Source organism: Sarcophilus harrisii, chromosome 2, assembly GCF_902635505.1.
Source record: "Sarcophilus harrisii chromosome 2, mSarHar1.11, whole genome shotgun sequence".
Taxonomy (NCBI): Eukaryota; Metazoa; Chordata; class Mammalia; order Dasyuromorphia; family Dasyuridae; genus Sarcophilus; species Sarcophilus harrisii.
In genome coordinates, this window is record NC_045427.1 from 346,867,260 (window position 1) to 346,882,864 (window position 15,605).

The 15,605-nt window shown below is 36.4% G+C and overlaps 1 protein-coding gene across 8 annotated transcripts in view; it reads right to left on the reverse strand.

Annotated features, from left to right (window-relative positions):
• JADE2 (jade family PHD finger 2) overlaps nt 1-15,605 on the reverse strand; it is a 197,526-nt gene that overhangs the window by 157,963 nt on the left and 23,958 nt on the right. Inside the window, exon 4 of one of the 8 annotated variants that reach the window (XM_031953040.1) lies at nt 2,761-2,810. The exons of the other annotated variants lie outside the window; for them this stretch is intronic. The gene's annotated coding sequence lies outside the window, so the exon portion shown is untranslated. The remainder of the gene's footprint in view (nt 1-2,760; nt 2,811-15,605) is intronic. 8 annotated transcript variants of the gene reach the window in all.

Sequence of the window (15,605 nt, forward strand, 5' to 3'; positions counted from 1 at the left end):
GAAAAACAGGAGGTTTGAAGTAAAGGGTTTCTTGTCTGAATCCTATGATTAACAAGATAGAGAACTAGACATTTCCCCCAAAAAACTCTTTAAAATAAAAATTATGAGAAAGAGATAAAGTTTTCACAGATAATCTAATAAAGAAACAATATGATGAATTAACAGTTGAAGAAACTAATCCCTTAATCCTTAACTTATTCACTCTAGCTTCTAATTTCTCGCAATTTGCACAGACTTGTGCTCTGAGAGACTCTGAACAATTCTTTGGCTGGTGTGAAAATCTCTGCTAGCATACTCCTCTGTCCAGGGTCTCATCGCATCATTCTATGGCAAAACAACAGAATTCAAATCTATTCATACTCAGCCCCGTGAGGCAGAGATAAAGTTACAAAAAAACAGAAACTGATTATGCTTGGGATGCCAGAATGCCTGCTATACTGCTGTAGTATCAGCAAGAGAACAAAGAACAGAGGGTGCCAAGTTGTGTGAATTCCCATGCTTCACAAATAGTTGCTACAGCTTTGAGTTCCAGTCCTTGGGGAAAATCACCATTAAAAAGGAGTCAGAAAATGAGCAATAGGGAGATATAAAGGAAGAAAAAAAACCTGTAATTATGAAAAATCTTGGAAAAAAAATCAATTAAAAACCTTAAGCAATTAAACCAACAGGAAAAATATTATTAACAGAAAAGAAGATAGCCTCCGGGATAACTAAACAAATCTAAACACCTCTGAATAAATATAGCAAGATGGAGGAAAATGAATAACAGCTGATAAGGCAGAAGACTCTGAGGAATTCCAAGCTGAACATCTATATAAGGATAATTGAATGGCTCAAGAAAAAAACCTAATAATTATGAAAGCAGAATTTATGACCTGCAGGGAAATTTTTTTTAAAACAATCAATTAAAACTAATTTTAAAAAACTAAGAAGAAAAAAAAAAAAATGAAAAATTTGAATTTAAAATTGAAATTCTTTCCGAAGAAACAAGAGACCAAGAAGACAAATACACAAAAGTGAAGGATAATCTGGAAGAGAAACAAAAAGTAATAATGTTACAAGAACACATATCTCTAAAAAAAGACAAAACATAATGATCATGAAAACAAAACCAAACAAAACAAAACAACAACAAAAAAAACAGTAGCACAGAATACAAAGTTCAACTGGAAAGAAACCACAGATTGCCCTTAGGAAAACAAAACAAAAATGTGTGTTATAAACTCCAAGACAGATTGTAACTAAGTTAAACAATTACACTGGCAAGCAACAAATTCTTCAAGACACCAGGAGAATATAAATATAAAGAAAAAGAAATTTGAATAACAAATGGGTATTTGGTACCTACTAAATATGACAGAAAGAAATATAATAATATATTTCAAAGAGCTAAGGATCTCAAGATTATCACCCAAGGTAACATAACCTGCAAGTGTAATCTAATGGACTACACAATCAGGGACACTGAAAAATTTCTATCATGGGAGCAATACTTCTATGTTTTCCTTTTCATGTACTGCTATTTCTAAGAATGAGTTGCAACAGAAAAAAAGGGGAGAAGGGAAAGATCTACAAGGTAATAATATATACAAAGCATGAAAGAATAAATAAAAATCTAGAATAGAAAAAAGGAAATTAATGAAGTGAACAATATAAATCAATCCTTTTAGAAAAAGGCACAGAAAATGAAAATTTTAAACTAACAAAACACCGAAGGGGAGGAGAGGAAGGAACAATAATTTAAGTGAAGTAGAAAGGGAAGATAAGACAATTGATAAAAGGGTGAAAAAGGAATTAATAAAGAAAAAGATCATAAACAGAAAAGAGGGGGGAGGTCGGGAAATCAGATAAAAAGACTAGAAATAGGATTACTTTAAAGTACATTAAGCAAAATACTATAAAATCCTAATTTGGAAAAATATTACACAAATACACATGCCAAATTGAGGAAGTAAATCCAACTTTAAATATGACTGGATTAAACAATTCTATGAGATAAATGAGGGACAGATTAGGTAAGAAAACAAAAAACTCCACAACTTCCTGATTATAAGAAATATATTTAAAAGCAAAAGCAGAGAATTAAAAACTAAGGACTGGAATAAAATTTACTAAGCACCAGGTGAATAAAAAAAAAAAGCAGGAACTGTAATCATGCTACCTTACAAAGCACAAATCTGTAACATAAAAAGGATAAACAATGAAGCTAAATTATACTGCAAAGAACCAGACAACAAACTGATATGAATATTACATTTGTATGCTCCAAGTGCTTTAGCATCTAAATTCATAAAAGAAAAATTAACAGATTTACAAGAAGACATAAGCAATTCCTCTCTCAGATATGGGCAAATCTAACAGAAAAATAAACAAAAAAAAAAGAACGATATAGAATTGAGCTTAAATGGAAAACAAACAAACAAAAAAAAAAACTAGAGCTAAAAGACATTTGGTATTTTCTAAATGAGACTGCTTAAAAAAAAACCAAACATGATTTTCAGTACCCACATGGAACTTGTACAAAAATTTACCATGCATTAAGGCAAAAAGATATTGCAAATTAATATAAAAAACACAGAAAGAGTAAATTCATCTTTTACAAATTATAACCGGAGAGTAGTAAGAGCTCAGGGAATACAAACTAAAGACAGAGGCAAAAGGGAGACTAAACAATGAAATCCTAAATAGTAAGTGGGTCAAAGAACAAATCATGGAAACAGTAATTATATGAAAAAAATTTATAATGATGAAACAACATACCAAAACTCTGAGATGCAGCTAAAGCAGTCCTCAGGGGAAAAATTATATCCCTAAAAACATACATTAACAAAATAGAAAAGGAGAGGATTAATGAACTGAATATGCATTTTTAAAACTTAGAAAGTCCATAAATGAAAAAATCTAAGATAAGCACAAAAGAAGAGATGAGAATTAAGAGAAATAGATAAGATAAAAACTCAGAAATAGTAAACAAAATGGGTGCCTAGAGGGGTTTCTTGGAAAAACTAACAAAACTGAGCCACCTTCAGCCAAATCTGGCAATAGCAATTAAACAAGAGGAAGAATTAAAGGTGTAAAAGAGAAGATAAAACTATCCCAATTTACTGATGTCATGAAGGCTTTCTTAGAAAATCCTAAGGAACCAGCAAAAATGTTAATTGAGACAATAGCTTCAGCAAAGTTTCAGCCTACAAAGTGAACTCAAAAATCAACAGTATGTTTATACAATAATCCTAAAATGAAAAGGCAATAAGAGAAAGGGAAATTCCTTTGGGGATTAATCTAATAAGGTTTTAACCTTAACCTTTAACCTTATTTAACCTAAATGATATTGATGACTTCTGCTTTATGGTATACCGATTTTGAAATCTTGAAATGCTATTTTCCACTTTTCCTTGACTCTTTTCATTATTTCCCTTGATATTCTAGATCTTTTATTTCTTCAAAGAAATGTTGATATTATTTAAGTTATGAAAAATATCTCTATATAATAATTGTCATTTAATTATTAAGGCCATACCTCAATAAAAATGAAATTCTCAAAAGTGGAAATTTTTAACTAAAAGAAAAGGTACTCCAAATAATAAATAAAAGGCAAGTCAAAACAATTTTGAAGTCTAACCCAATAACCTGCAAACTGAAAATGATGACAATGATTAATGTTAGAAGAGTTGTAGGGAGATAGAAAAGGAGTGTACTGTTGATGGCTCTGTGAATAAGTACTAGCACCTTGGAAAGTAATTTGGAATTATGTAAATAAAATGACTAAACTACCCATACCCTTTTTAAATCCAGATTTCACTACTAAGTTTATAACCCAAAAGAGTCAAAGAAGAAAGGCCCCATATTTTATAACCCAAAAGAGTCAAAGAAGAAAGGCCCCATATACACCAAAATATTTATAACAACCCTTTTTATAGTAGCAAAAAACTGGAAACAAAATAGATACTTATAGATTATGAAATGGTATATGTAGTACATGAACATAATGAAATATTACTTTATGAATAACAGAGAAGTCTGTAAAAATTTATATGATCTAATACAAAGAGAAATCAAGCAGAAACAAAAACACAATACACATGATTTCAACAATGCAAATGAGAACAACCACCAGAAAATAATAAAAAAAAATGAATGTTTTAAAATTATAAAAAATAAAAATGGCCTCAAAAGAGATGAGAAAATATCTTAAATCTACTCCTTTGCAAAATAACAGGTCGGGAGGCAGATGGAGCCAAAATAATGGGATAAGGACAGGAACTTGCCTGAGCTCTCCTCCAAATCTTGACTCAAATTCTGGAGAGCCAGAACCCAGACAGAATGTAACAATTTTCCAGCCCAAGAAAAATTAGAAGGTTGGCCTCCTATTATAACTGTATGAGAATGAAGCATGGTTCAGCACAGATTGGAACCCAGCAAATCAGGAATAGGCCTTGGAGTAACCGAATCAATGGCAACAGTGGAGATTTCCAGACCTTTCAGCCCACAGACATAAGGGGATCAGATCAGATAAAAGTCAGAAAGATATTTACAGAAGTCCTTTTGAGGAGAAGAGGCTGAAACTGGAGAGGAACCCTGAAACTTTCTCTCAAGGAGAAAGTCTCCTTGAATCCTGGCCTCTTTAAAAGACTCCACCTGAGAGGGAAACAGGATAAACAGCTTTATTCTGTTATCCTGAGAGTAGAGCATCATCCCTATTGATAACACTCACTACTGATTAAGCTTCCTATTAAGTTAAAGATAAGCCTAAAGGCACTCATTCAATTATAAGAATTCTAGTGCTGACCAGCCCAATCAAGAGCAAACCCCAGCTTGTGCATAAAATGAGCCAACTTGGCGTTCAGTCCTTCCAGAGAACCTAACATGCTATACCAAGGAACCTCTCTGGCATAGCAGCAACCCTCTGCCTGCTGAAATGATATTCTCTTTCAGTGTTACCCCCTCTCTTTATTTTTTTCTTACCTATTTCCCTAACAAGACCTCTCCGTTGGGATTTCTTTACTGAAACTTTACTTCTCTGTGAGACCTTGCCACTAAGGAATTCAGTCTTTCTATTCATGCAAAGGCTGACTTCCCAATGCCAATAACCTCATCATTTAACTCCCTGACCACCAGGAACCCTAATCTCATCATTTATTTCCCTGACTGGGAATCCGAAAATCTAGACCTCATTACTTTTGCTGGCACCAGGTCGAGGACTCTGTTGCATTGCCTATATTTGAATCTACGTTGCCTGGATCTTAGTCCTATTGTCAAGAGAAACACAAAGACAGCAGAATTTATAGCTACAATGGAGCAGGAACCCTGGTCACAATTCCAAGGTTGAAAAGAGTGCCTGCTGTTGTTCACAAACCAGTGCAAGATATAGCAGAGTAGTAAGCACAGTCCTTTCTATATCATACCACCTCAAAAAACCAAAAACTTACAGGTTCCCAGAACTGCTTCTGAAAATAGCTACACAAAAAACTTGAAGCTTAAGACAATACCCCCTCCACTTGGGAAGCAGAGCTTAATTAGCAAAAAGTTAAAAGGCAAAAAATTGACTAGAAAATGAGCAAACAACAGAAAAAAAAATTCTGACTATAGAAAATTACTATGGTGACAAGGAAGTTCAAAACACATACTCAGAAGACAACAAAATCAAAATTCCTGTTTCCCCTCAAAGAAAAATGAATTGGTCTCAGGTCATGGAAGAACTCAAAAAAAGATTTTTAAAAATCAAGAGAGGTGGAAGAAAACTTGGTAAGAGAAATGAGAGTAATCCAAGAAAATCATGAAAACATAATAAATTAAATGGTAAGAGGCACAAAAATTCAATGACGAAAAGAATGACTTGAAAATGATGAGATTAGGGTTCCTGGTGGTCAGGGAGTTAAATGATGAGGTTACTGGCATTGGGAAGTCAGCCTTTGCATGAATAGAAAGACTGAATTCCTTAGTGGCAAGGTCTCACAGAGAAGTAAAGTTTCAGTAAAGAAATCCCAACGGAGAGGTCTAAAGTCTTGTTAGGGAAATAGGTAAGAAAAAAATAAAGAGAGGGTAACACTGAAAGAGAATATCATTTCAGCAGGCAGAGGGTTGCTGCTATGCCAGAGAGGTTCCTTGGTATAGTATGTTAGGTTCTCTGGAAGGACTGAACGCCAAGTTGGCTCATTTTATGCACAAGCTGGGGTTTGCTCTTGATTGGGGCTGGTCAGCACTAGAATTCTTATAATTGAATGAGTGCCTTATCTTTAATTTAATAGGAAGCTTAATCAGTAGTGAGTGTTATCAATAGGGATGATGCTCTGCTCTCAGGATAACAGAATAAAGCTGTTTATCCTGTTTCCCTCTCCAGAATTGGACAAGTAGAAAAAGGAGGTACAAAAGCTCACTGAAAAAAAATAATTCCTTAACAATAAGAATTGTGCAAGTGGAAGCTAATAATTTTGAGACATCAAGAAATAATCAAACAAAATAAAAAGAATGACAAAGTAGAAGAAATACTTCATTGGAAAAACAACTGACCAGATCCAAAAGATTTAAGAATTATTGTACTATCTGAAAATCATGATAAAAAAAAAAAAAAAAAAAGCCTAGATATTATCTTTTAATAAATTATCAAGGAAAACTGTCCCCATGTTCTAGAACCAGATAAAAAAAATAAAAATTGAAAGAAACTACATATGACTTCCTGAAAGAGATCCCAAAATGAAAACATCAGGAATATTATAGCCAAATTCCAGAGCTTTCCACTGCCCCAAAGAGAAAATACTTTAAGAAGTCAAGAAACAATTCAAATATTATGGAGCCACAGTCAGCATAGTAAGATTTAGCAGTTTCCACATTAAAGTATCAGAGAGCTTAGAATATATTCCAAAGGACAAAAGAGGTTAAAATTATAACCAAAATGGAATATAATCCTTGAGGGAAGAAAAATGAACATTTAATAAAAGAGGGTTTTCAATCAAGCATTCTAGATGAAAAAGTCAGAATTGTACAGAAAATATGACTTCCAAATATGAGATGCAAATGAAGCATAAAAAGGTAAACAGCATAGAGAAATCAGAAAGGATTCTATATAAACTGTTTATATTCCTATGTGATATAATAAATGAATACTAAATGATATAACTCCTAGAAACTTTCTCATTATTAAGGCAATGAGAAGGTATACACATATAAAAGTAGAAGTATAAGTTTTATGATGGTAAGATTATCTAAAAAAAAAAAAAATTAAGGAATAAGAAAGAAAAATGCACTGAGAAAAGAGGAAGGGGAGAGGTAGAATGGGATACGTTATCTGACAAGACCTGAAAGAGATTTTACAGTGGAGGAGATGGGTGAAGTATGGAGGGGAACACAGATCTCTCATCAGAATGGAGGAGAACACACACACACACACACACACACACACACACAAAATGGTCAGACAAGAAGAAGCTGGGGGATGTATGTAAAAGGTTTGGCAGCAGAGAAGGGCATATGGGCATTTCTTCATCAGAGACTGGAATAAAGCAGGAGATAGTGGAAGATGATGTCCAATAGGCTGTGAGATGAAGAGAAAAAGAGATAATTCACTGTCAATCCCTTTGATCTCTTGATTACTCCATGCTTTGCATTTTTTTCTCATTAAAGCTGTATGTAATCACTAAGCCCTAAAAAAGTTTCCACTATAGTTTCCTTTCAAATCCTTTTTCTTTAAACTGACTCTATCCCATTCCCCTTGGTGACTATCCCAAAACTTCCTAGTCCCTCAAAGCCTAATTTCCAAACTCCCTTTTCTTGTGGCAGGTCACACCTTCTCCTTTACCAAGGAAGAAGAACCTATACTTTGTATGCTTCCTCATTTGCCAATGCCAAAACTCAAAATGCCCTTCCCTATTCACCAGTCTTCTTCTCCTTTATTTCGATCTCTGAGGAAGAGGTAGCTTTTCTTTTTGCCAAGGTCAATCCTTTGTGGATATTCACTAAAGAGCCAGAACTCTGGAAAAGGATACTTGAAACAAGGAGCTAACTAAGAGGAATTGATGATACAATGGTTATCTAGTTTAGCATGGTGCTTAATAGTTCTCTAGTACATGTACTTAGTACTTAATATAGTTCTACAAGATTGACATCTAGGATGATGTAATTGTAATAGAGTATATAAAAGCCAACAAGGACTGGATGAGACACATTCTCTCCATCTCCCACTACTTTGGTGACTGGCCTGTCCTCCTTCATTTCTCCACTGAGATAAGTAAGACCTGTCTGAAGGCTTCCAGAAAGCTAGCCCAAGCTCCAGGCAAAGGAGACACACTGTGAAGGAGATAATAAAGAATTTGAACTTTATCCCTGGCTATTCTTGTGGTGATTATTCTGCTGAAACAAAGGTTGGTCCCAAGACCCACAGAAAGCTAAACCAGAACATTACAATTCACAATCCCATCACATGATACTTTCTCCAGGAGCTAGCTCTTAGAACTTTTCTTAGCTTAACAATTAAAAAACATCCTTCCCTTTAGAATGTTATCCCTTTAAGCTATCATCTTATTTTCCCTTTTACTAAATTCCCTGCCTCTACTTTGGTATTCCTCCATTTACTTTTAAACTTTATAAATTTGGCTTCCCATCTTTTTCCTGACAGAAACTCTTCTCACAAAAGTTATCAACAATCTTTTAATAGCTAAATTCCAAGCCCTTTTCTCGGTCTTAATTCTCCTTTTTGATACTGTTATCTCTATAATTAATTTTCCTTCCCCCAGATTCTTAGATACTATTATTCCTTAATTCTCCTACCAATCTGAATGCTTGCTTTTTCTCTCTTAAAAACCATACCCACTCCCATGAACACTTCATCTAAACCTAATCTCTCTCCTTTACTAGAGTTCTTTCTAGATGTCCACCAGACCAGGAATCCTTAAACCTTTTCCATCTGCAACTCTTTTTTGCCAGAGAAATGCTTACATGACCCCACATATATAAAATAGGTATGCAAATCAAAACATTTACTGATAATAAATCATAATTTCATGATTTCTATGTTGTGTTTAAGTTCCCTTTTGATGTCCTGTCCTAGTTTCCCTAATTGTCCTATTTAGTTATTCTGCCTCAGGTTATAACCTTTCCCTCTTAATGTTTGATGAGATAAAGATCTACCTCAGTTGCTCTGCCCCAAAACCCCAGGCTATAATCATTCCCTCTTAAATGGTTGATGACATAAAGGTTTTATATCTTTAGGTTATAGACATTACTTCTTAATGTTTGACAGGATAAAGGTTTATCCATTTTGGATGTCATTAGAATATCAGTAGCCTCTCCAGTACCTCCCTCCATTGTGTCATCCAGGTACCTCCCCCCCATTATCTCACTGTTCTTGTTATTCTATAAAAAAGCTTGCTCTGTGATATTTAGTGCTGGACTCTTTGAGATGATAGTCTCATCCAGCCCTGGGACCAAACACAGACCCATTGGTCCCAGTACCTCTCTCCATTTAATAAACTATTGCATTGGTCTCTAATCTCTGTCTTACTCAGTTTCTCCAGCATTACATTTTGGAGGCTCCCCCAGCGAGATAATCAAAAGGTATCTGGTTATGTCTTAAGACTTGTTTTGTTTGGTATGCTAGCTAAAATCTGGATTCCCAGAATTATGAAATGCTGACGGGCATAAATTCGGGGAGTAAGGTCTTCTGGACACAGGGGACCCTATCTGGGTGTCTCATAAGACACATCTGGTTCTGTGTGCCAGTTGGCACAACTCTGGGCATTCCAGAGTATAAATCTGGGTATCTTTTAAAGACACCATTTAGCTTAGCCTTGATTTTTGTGTCGAACCGGACACAGTTGTCACTGTTGGGGTGTCCTTGAGACACCATTTGACTTGGTTCTTGATTAGTGTGAAACCTGATGTGGTTGTCACTATTGGGGGGTGTCCTTTTTAAAAGACACCATCTGGCTAAAAAAAAAGGGGGGGGGCTCCACTTGGATTATGGGAGGGAAGACTGGAGCAGACAACTTCCCTCAGGCTATTCTTTCCAGATAGCCCCTGGTCTGTTAAATGTTAAATGGTTGCTGGACAGTCTAGTTGTGCTCTGTGTTCTATGTGATTTTTTTTGTATTAAATGACTGTTCGACAGCCTTTCTGTGTGACTTTTTTGTCTGTGTTAAATGGCTGCTAGACAGTCTAGTTGTGTTCTGTGTAATATGTTTTTCTGTTTTGTTAATTTAAGAGCTCTATTAAATTTAAGAATAATGATCAAATTTGGGAATTGGTTATTTCAATACTGAACTTCAACTGGAGAAAACATTTGATTAGGAATTTTAAGATAATTCTAAATTTGGGAAATAATTTTTACTGTTGCCTATGTAGGCCAGAATTGGTTATTTTTAAGTATAAGATCTTAAAAGAACACTAGCTTGTTAAAGAAGTTCTGTTAACTTGCTTGAAAGGGGTCATGTGACTCTAATTAGGTAAACTATGTAGAAAAAACAATCTGACTCTTCTGAAAGCTTCAACTCTGGCCAAGTTGGAGCTTAGGAGAATCCATTGGGAAAAATGGCCACATGGGGCCAGAAGGAGAGAAAGAAAAACTATGCTGTTTCAGTATTTGAAATGAGACAGGAAAAGGAGTTTTATATTATTGGGAATTTAAAGCGGTTTGTTACCTACATTATAACATTGTAAATTATGCTTTAAATCCAGCTCTGCTGGATATGTGGGTTTTGTGGAATTCCCCTACCCACCACCTACTCACTCACTGATTTCTGCTACTTTAAATGGTGGGTGGGGTAGGGATCTTTTGTAAAGATTTAAACTCACCCCCCACTGCTGCTACTTCAGCTATAGGAGCATTTGGTTAGCCTGGAGTGAAGTTTAGTTCCACTTCTCCCCCCCCCTCCTCTTGGGAGGTAGAGTGGGGGGAAGGGCAGTCACATGGAATCCTCTCCTCCCCCCCTCCCTCTAAACTCTTCCGAACATTTTTTTTATCAAGCTGTAGCTACCTGGTTCTTGGCTAAAAGCAGCAAACTGATATGTATAAATACAAGGTTATGGTCAATATCTGTTTAGGATTTGTTATTGGAGGTAAAATTTCTTGGATTTGTAGTTAATATGTCACTGCATTTTTTTTTTCCTCCTGTAACTGATTTCTATAATCAGAGCAATGATCAATGAGAAATTGTTAATTCAATTATGTCATACCTTGCTGTTTCCAATCTGGTTATCTGTAATCATTATATCCTAAATACTTGAGCAAATAAATATTTAGTCTGGCCATCTATTGGTTAGTAGATAGTGTGTCTGGATATTGAAGTTTTTTAAGGTTTATTATAACTAATGAGAGGCCACATCTTGTAACAGTCCTCGTGGACCAGTCTTTCTATCTTAGACTGTTCTAACTTTTCTTTGTTACATTTGTTTTTGTTTCTAGATTTGGTCAAATTACAGATATACTGACTTGCTTCTGGGACCTAGATCAAGTTTTGATTGTCAGCACGCCACACTACACCTATCCCCCTCCCTGGACTGAGCATCTTCGCCCATTTTCAGCAGGAAGCAGCTTTTGAGAACCATTGCCCCTTTTCCTGATGTAATTTGGACTCACATGGAGGAGTAGGAAAGTGGGTGACTTGTTAGAATTTTAACTGTATTACTGTGTGTTTAAGACTTGGGATGGAAATTGTTAAACTTGTGTAACTATTGCTGTTATGTTTCAGGGATTTTTAGTCTGTTATGTATATGTATAGATTCATATGTGGGATGGTTATTTGATAATTCTTTTCCGAAAGAAAAAGAGGAACAAACAGGAAATTGGGGAAACTGGTATATTTTCTTAGGCACTTCTGCCCTACCCCCTATTTTACTAGTTCAGATTTAATTGGAAGTCCTTTAAACAGTCCTTTTCATTTTTTATTCCTTGCTTAAATTTACTAGACTGATTTGCTGGTTGTGCTTTAACTTGAAATCCCTTATTCTGTTGTTATTGCCCTGGCAAACTCAGTTTTGGGGATTATTTTTTAGAAACAACCAGAAATTGGGTACCTGTCTTGGAACTGGCTGTCTCTCTGATCTGTTTCTCCACTCCTGTTACTCCAGATACTTAATTAATATTTCAGCATACTTAAAAGGACCTTGCAGTTGATATCGGGCCTCTAAAAGTTTGGGGTTTGCCTGCCTTGGTCTAACTGTGCATAATCTGCTCAGAAATCTGATCCTTTCTGCAGCCTTGTCTGTTCCTCTGGGCAGGGACAGGTGGAGCTACTCCAAGCCTCACCCTTCTCCCCTGGAGCCAGCCCTCTGAATGGGCAGCACACTGTCTTGAGCCCTGCTGCTCTGTAAGCAGAGGCCAAGTCATGCACAAATGACCACAGACCTAACTCAACAGTATGCTCCCCAACTGCAGAGGGCCTGACATGATTGAAATAAGGAACTTTGTGTATTGCTGATTAACTCTGGGGTTAAGAAGAGACCTTCTAGAGGAAGGCAATTCAAAGATTTGAATAGTTAGAAGAGAGTGTGGAATGTTGTGCCACAGTTCCCTTTTGATGTCCTGACTAGTTTCCCTAATTGTCCTATTTAGTTATTCTGCCTAAGGTTATAACCTTTCCCTCTTAATGTTTGAGATAAAGATCTACCTCAATTGCTCTGCCCCCAAACCCCAAGCTATAATCATTCCCTCTGAAATGGTTGATGAGATAAAGGTTTTATATCTTTAGGCTATAATCATTCCTTCTTAATGTTTGACAGGATAAAGGTCTATCCATTTTAGACATCATTAGAATATCAGTAGCCTCTCCATTGTGTCATCCCAGGTACCTCCCCCATTATGTCACTGTTCTTGTTATCCTATAAAAAAAAAGTGAAACTTAGTGCTGGACTCTTTGAGATGATATCTCATCCAGACTGAAACCAAACACAGACCCATTGGTCCCAGTATTTCTCTCCATTTAATAAACTATTGAATTGGTCTTTAATCTCTGTCTTGCTCAGTTTCTCAGGTGTTACATCTACATTAAGTATCAACCCATAGAGTCATGAACCACAGTTTAAGCAGATGGACCTGTGACATCTGAAACTCAAGAGAGAACTTCCTAATTACACTATGAGCATCTTCCTATGCACCCAAATTCCTAAACTTGCAATCATTCTTTTAATGATCCATATTTAACTAGTTGCCAAGTCATGTCCATTCATTTTTATCTACCCTCCTTTCAGTCTTGTTCAGGTTCTAGGCTAGCATTGTAGACCGTTTCAAAGGCTCTATTTCTAGTTTTTCCCCTCTCCAACCTATCTTCTACATAGCTGCCAAAATAATCTTCCTCAACCACATGTATGGGCATGTCCTTGTCCTGTTCAAAAACCATCAGTGGCTCCCCCATTGTCCTCAGCTGGCAGAGTAGTTTGGATCTCACAATCCAACTATCAGCTATCTCCCACATTTTTCCATCCCTCTTCTTCAAGCACTCTAGCTTCCATGACTACCCTGTGTCGCTTCCTTATCTTTGCTCCTTCAAGAAATTTTCTTTGACTCCCTGCTTTATTGTTCTAGGCATCCAGGTGGCACAGTACGTTGGTCCTGGAGTCAAGAAAACCTTCCTTCTTTTTTGGAGGGGATGATCAAGGATGAGGGGTAGCTAGATGGTGCAGTTGATAGAACACCTGCCCGGGAATCAGGAAGAACTGAGTTCAAATGTGGCCTCAGACACTAGCTGTGTGACCTTGCACAAATCACTTAACCCTGATTGCCTTCAAAAACAAAAAGAAAAAAGAGGGGAAAAAAAAGAACCTGAGTTCAAATATAACTGCACAGATTTATTAGCTCTCTGGTCATGGGAACTTGCTTCAGTTTCCTCAACTGTAAAATGGGAAAATAATAGCATAGCATGTACCTCTCAGGGTTGTTGTGAGGATCAAATGAAAACACAGGACCTAGCACATAGTAGGTGCTATAGAAATTTATTACTTCCCCTCCCCTACCTTAAAATGACTTGGAGAATACTTATCTACATGAAACTTAAATCCTCCATGTTTGCTTTGCATAAAATAGGTAATTAATAAAATCATAAGATTTAGATTTACAAGAAACCTTAGGTTAATGCTTATAGAATTAAACTGAAACCATTCATATAAAACATAATAAAATCTTTCTATAGGCAGAGACCAGCACTCACTTCACATAGGTTACTTAGCTGTATCAGCTTTTACTAAAAGAAGGATCTGGTCTATGGTGGGGGGTGATGGCGCATGTTATACCAGAGCTCTGCTGCAGTTAGGAAAAATTAGCATTGCTTGCATATAATTGGCACATGCCCACACAGACCCATGCTTATTCTCAGGCAATTTTCACATTAAAATGTCATTCACTGCTCCCCTATAGGCTGTTATGCCTCTATTTTTCTCATGTTTTTCTTGGCTCCCCATCACCCTCCCACTATCTCTGGCCCACCACAAGTTATAGAGAAGAAAAAGGAGAGGCTAGATGTAGGGAAAGAGTGGGTGGTAGGGAACAATTTAGGGGAAGAACTGTCTCAGAAGGCTCAGTTTCCCTCTCCTATCCCTTTCCACCAATAAATACTGACGTGCCTCTCAGCACTGTGCTAGGTAGGTTTTTCACAAAGGTCTGAAGGAACAGTTGCAATCATTGCACAGCAAAGGTATTCATATCTCTAAATTACCTAGAAAAATGTGTCTTCTGGTGTGGATCTGGAGTTAAGTAAGAAAAATGTAGAGGAAAAAGCTTCTAAACAGCACAAACTATGACTAAGACCAGGAAAATCAACCTGGGAACTTGGGCTAAGAACATCATAGCTATGGGACAAAAAAAATCTTGATTTTGAAACTCCAGATTGGAATCCTAGTTCCTTCATTTTCATGTGACCTTTGAGCCTCATTTTACTCATCTTATCCAGTTCCATTACTTACCTCACAGGGCTGTAGTAAAGACCAAATGAAATAATGTACAGCAAGATGCTTTGTCATCCGGAAAGCACTACATAAAAATGAGCTGTTATTATAATATTCCTGAATACTTCCCCCCCCATCACTGCCACAGGGAAAAATCTAGCTTTCTCTCTTACAATGATTTTGGGAGAGTGGTGTTTTAACCCTGAAGTCTTTCCTTGGAAAGTCCTGAGCCTAAGATGTTAAATGACTAATACTTAATATTTACACACCATAGCTTTGGGGTTCGAATACCTGTGTTCAAATCCCAACTCTGATATTTACTACCTATGTGAGTTTGGGTAAGTCATACAACTTCCCTGGGCCTCAGTTTCCTTATCTGTAATGTGAAGAGGTTGGACTAGTTGGCCTCTGAGGTCACCTGGGACTTTTGGATCTGAGATGGTATTTTCTCATTTTCTGGGATTTTACAAATGAAACTAAGAGACTAAGGGATTGGCCCACAGTCACAGAGTTAAGAAGTATTTGAGACACCACTGTTACATCTCATTGGCTCTCCATGACCAGGTAAATGGATGGAAGGAAACCTGGATTTTCAGTCAATGGATTTAGGCTTGAATCTCGGGAGTTACTAATTTTGTGATTCTAGGAAGGTCATTTTCCCCTCAGGCCCGTTTTTCTACCCGTGGAAGAGAGAATACTAAATCTTCAAAGCAAGTAGATCAAGTTCTAGGCTTAGA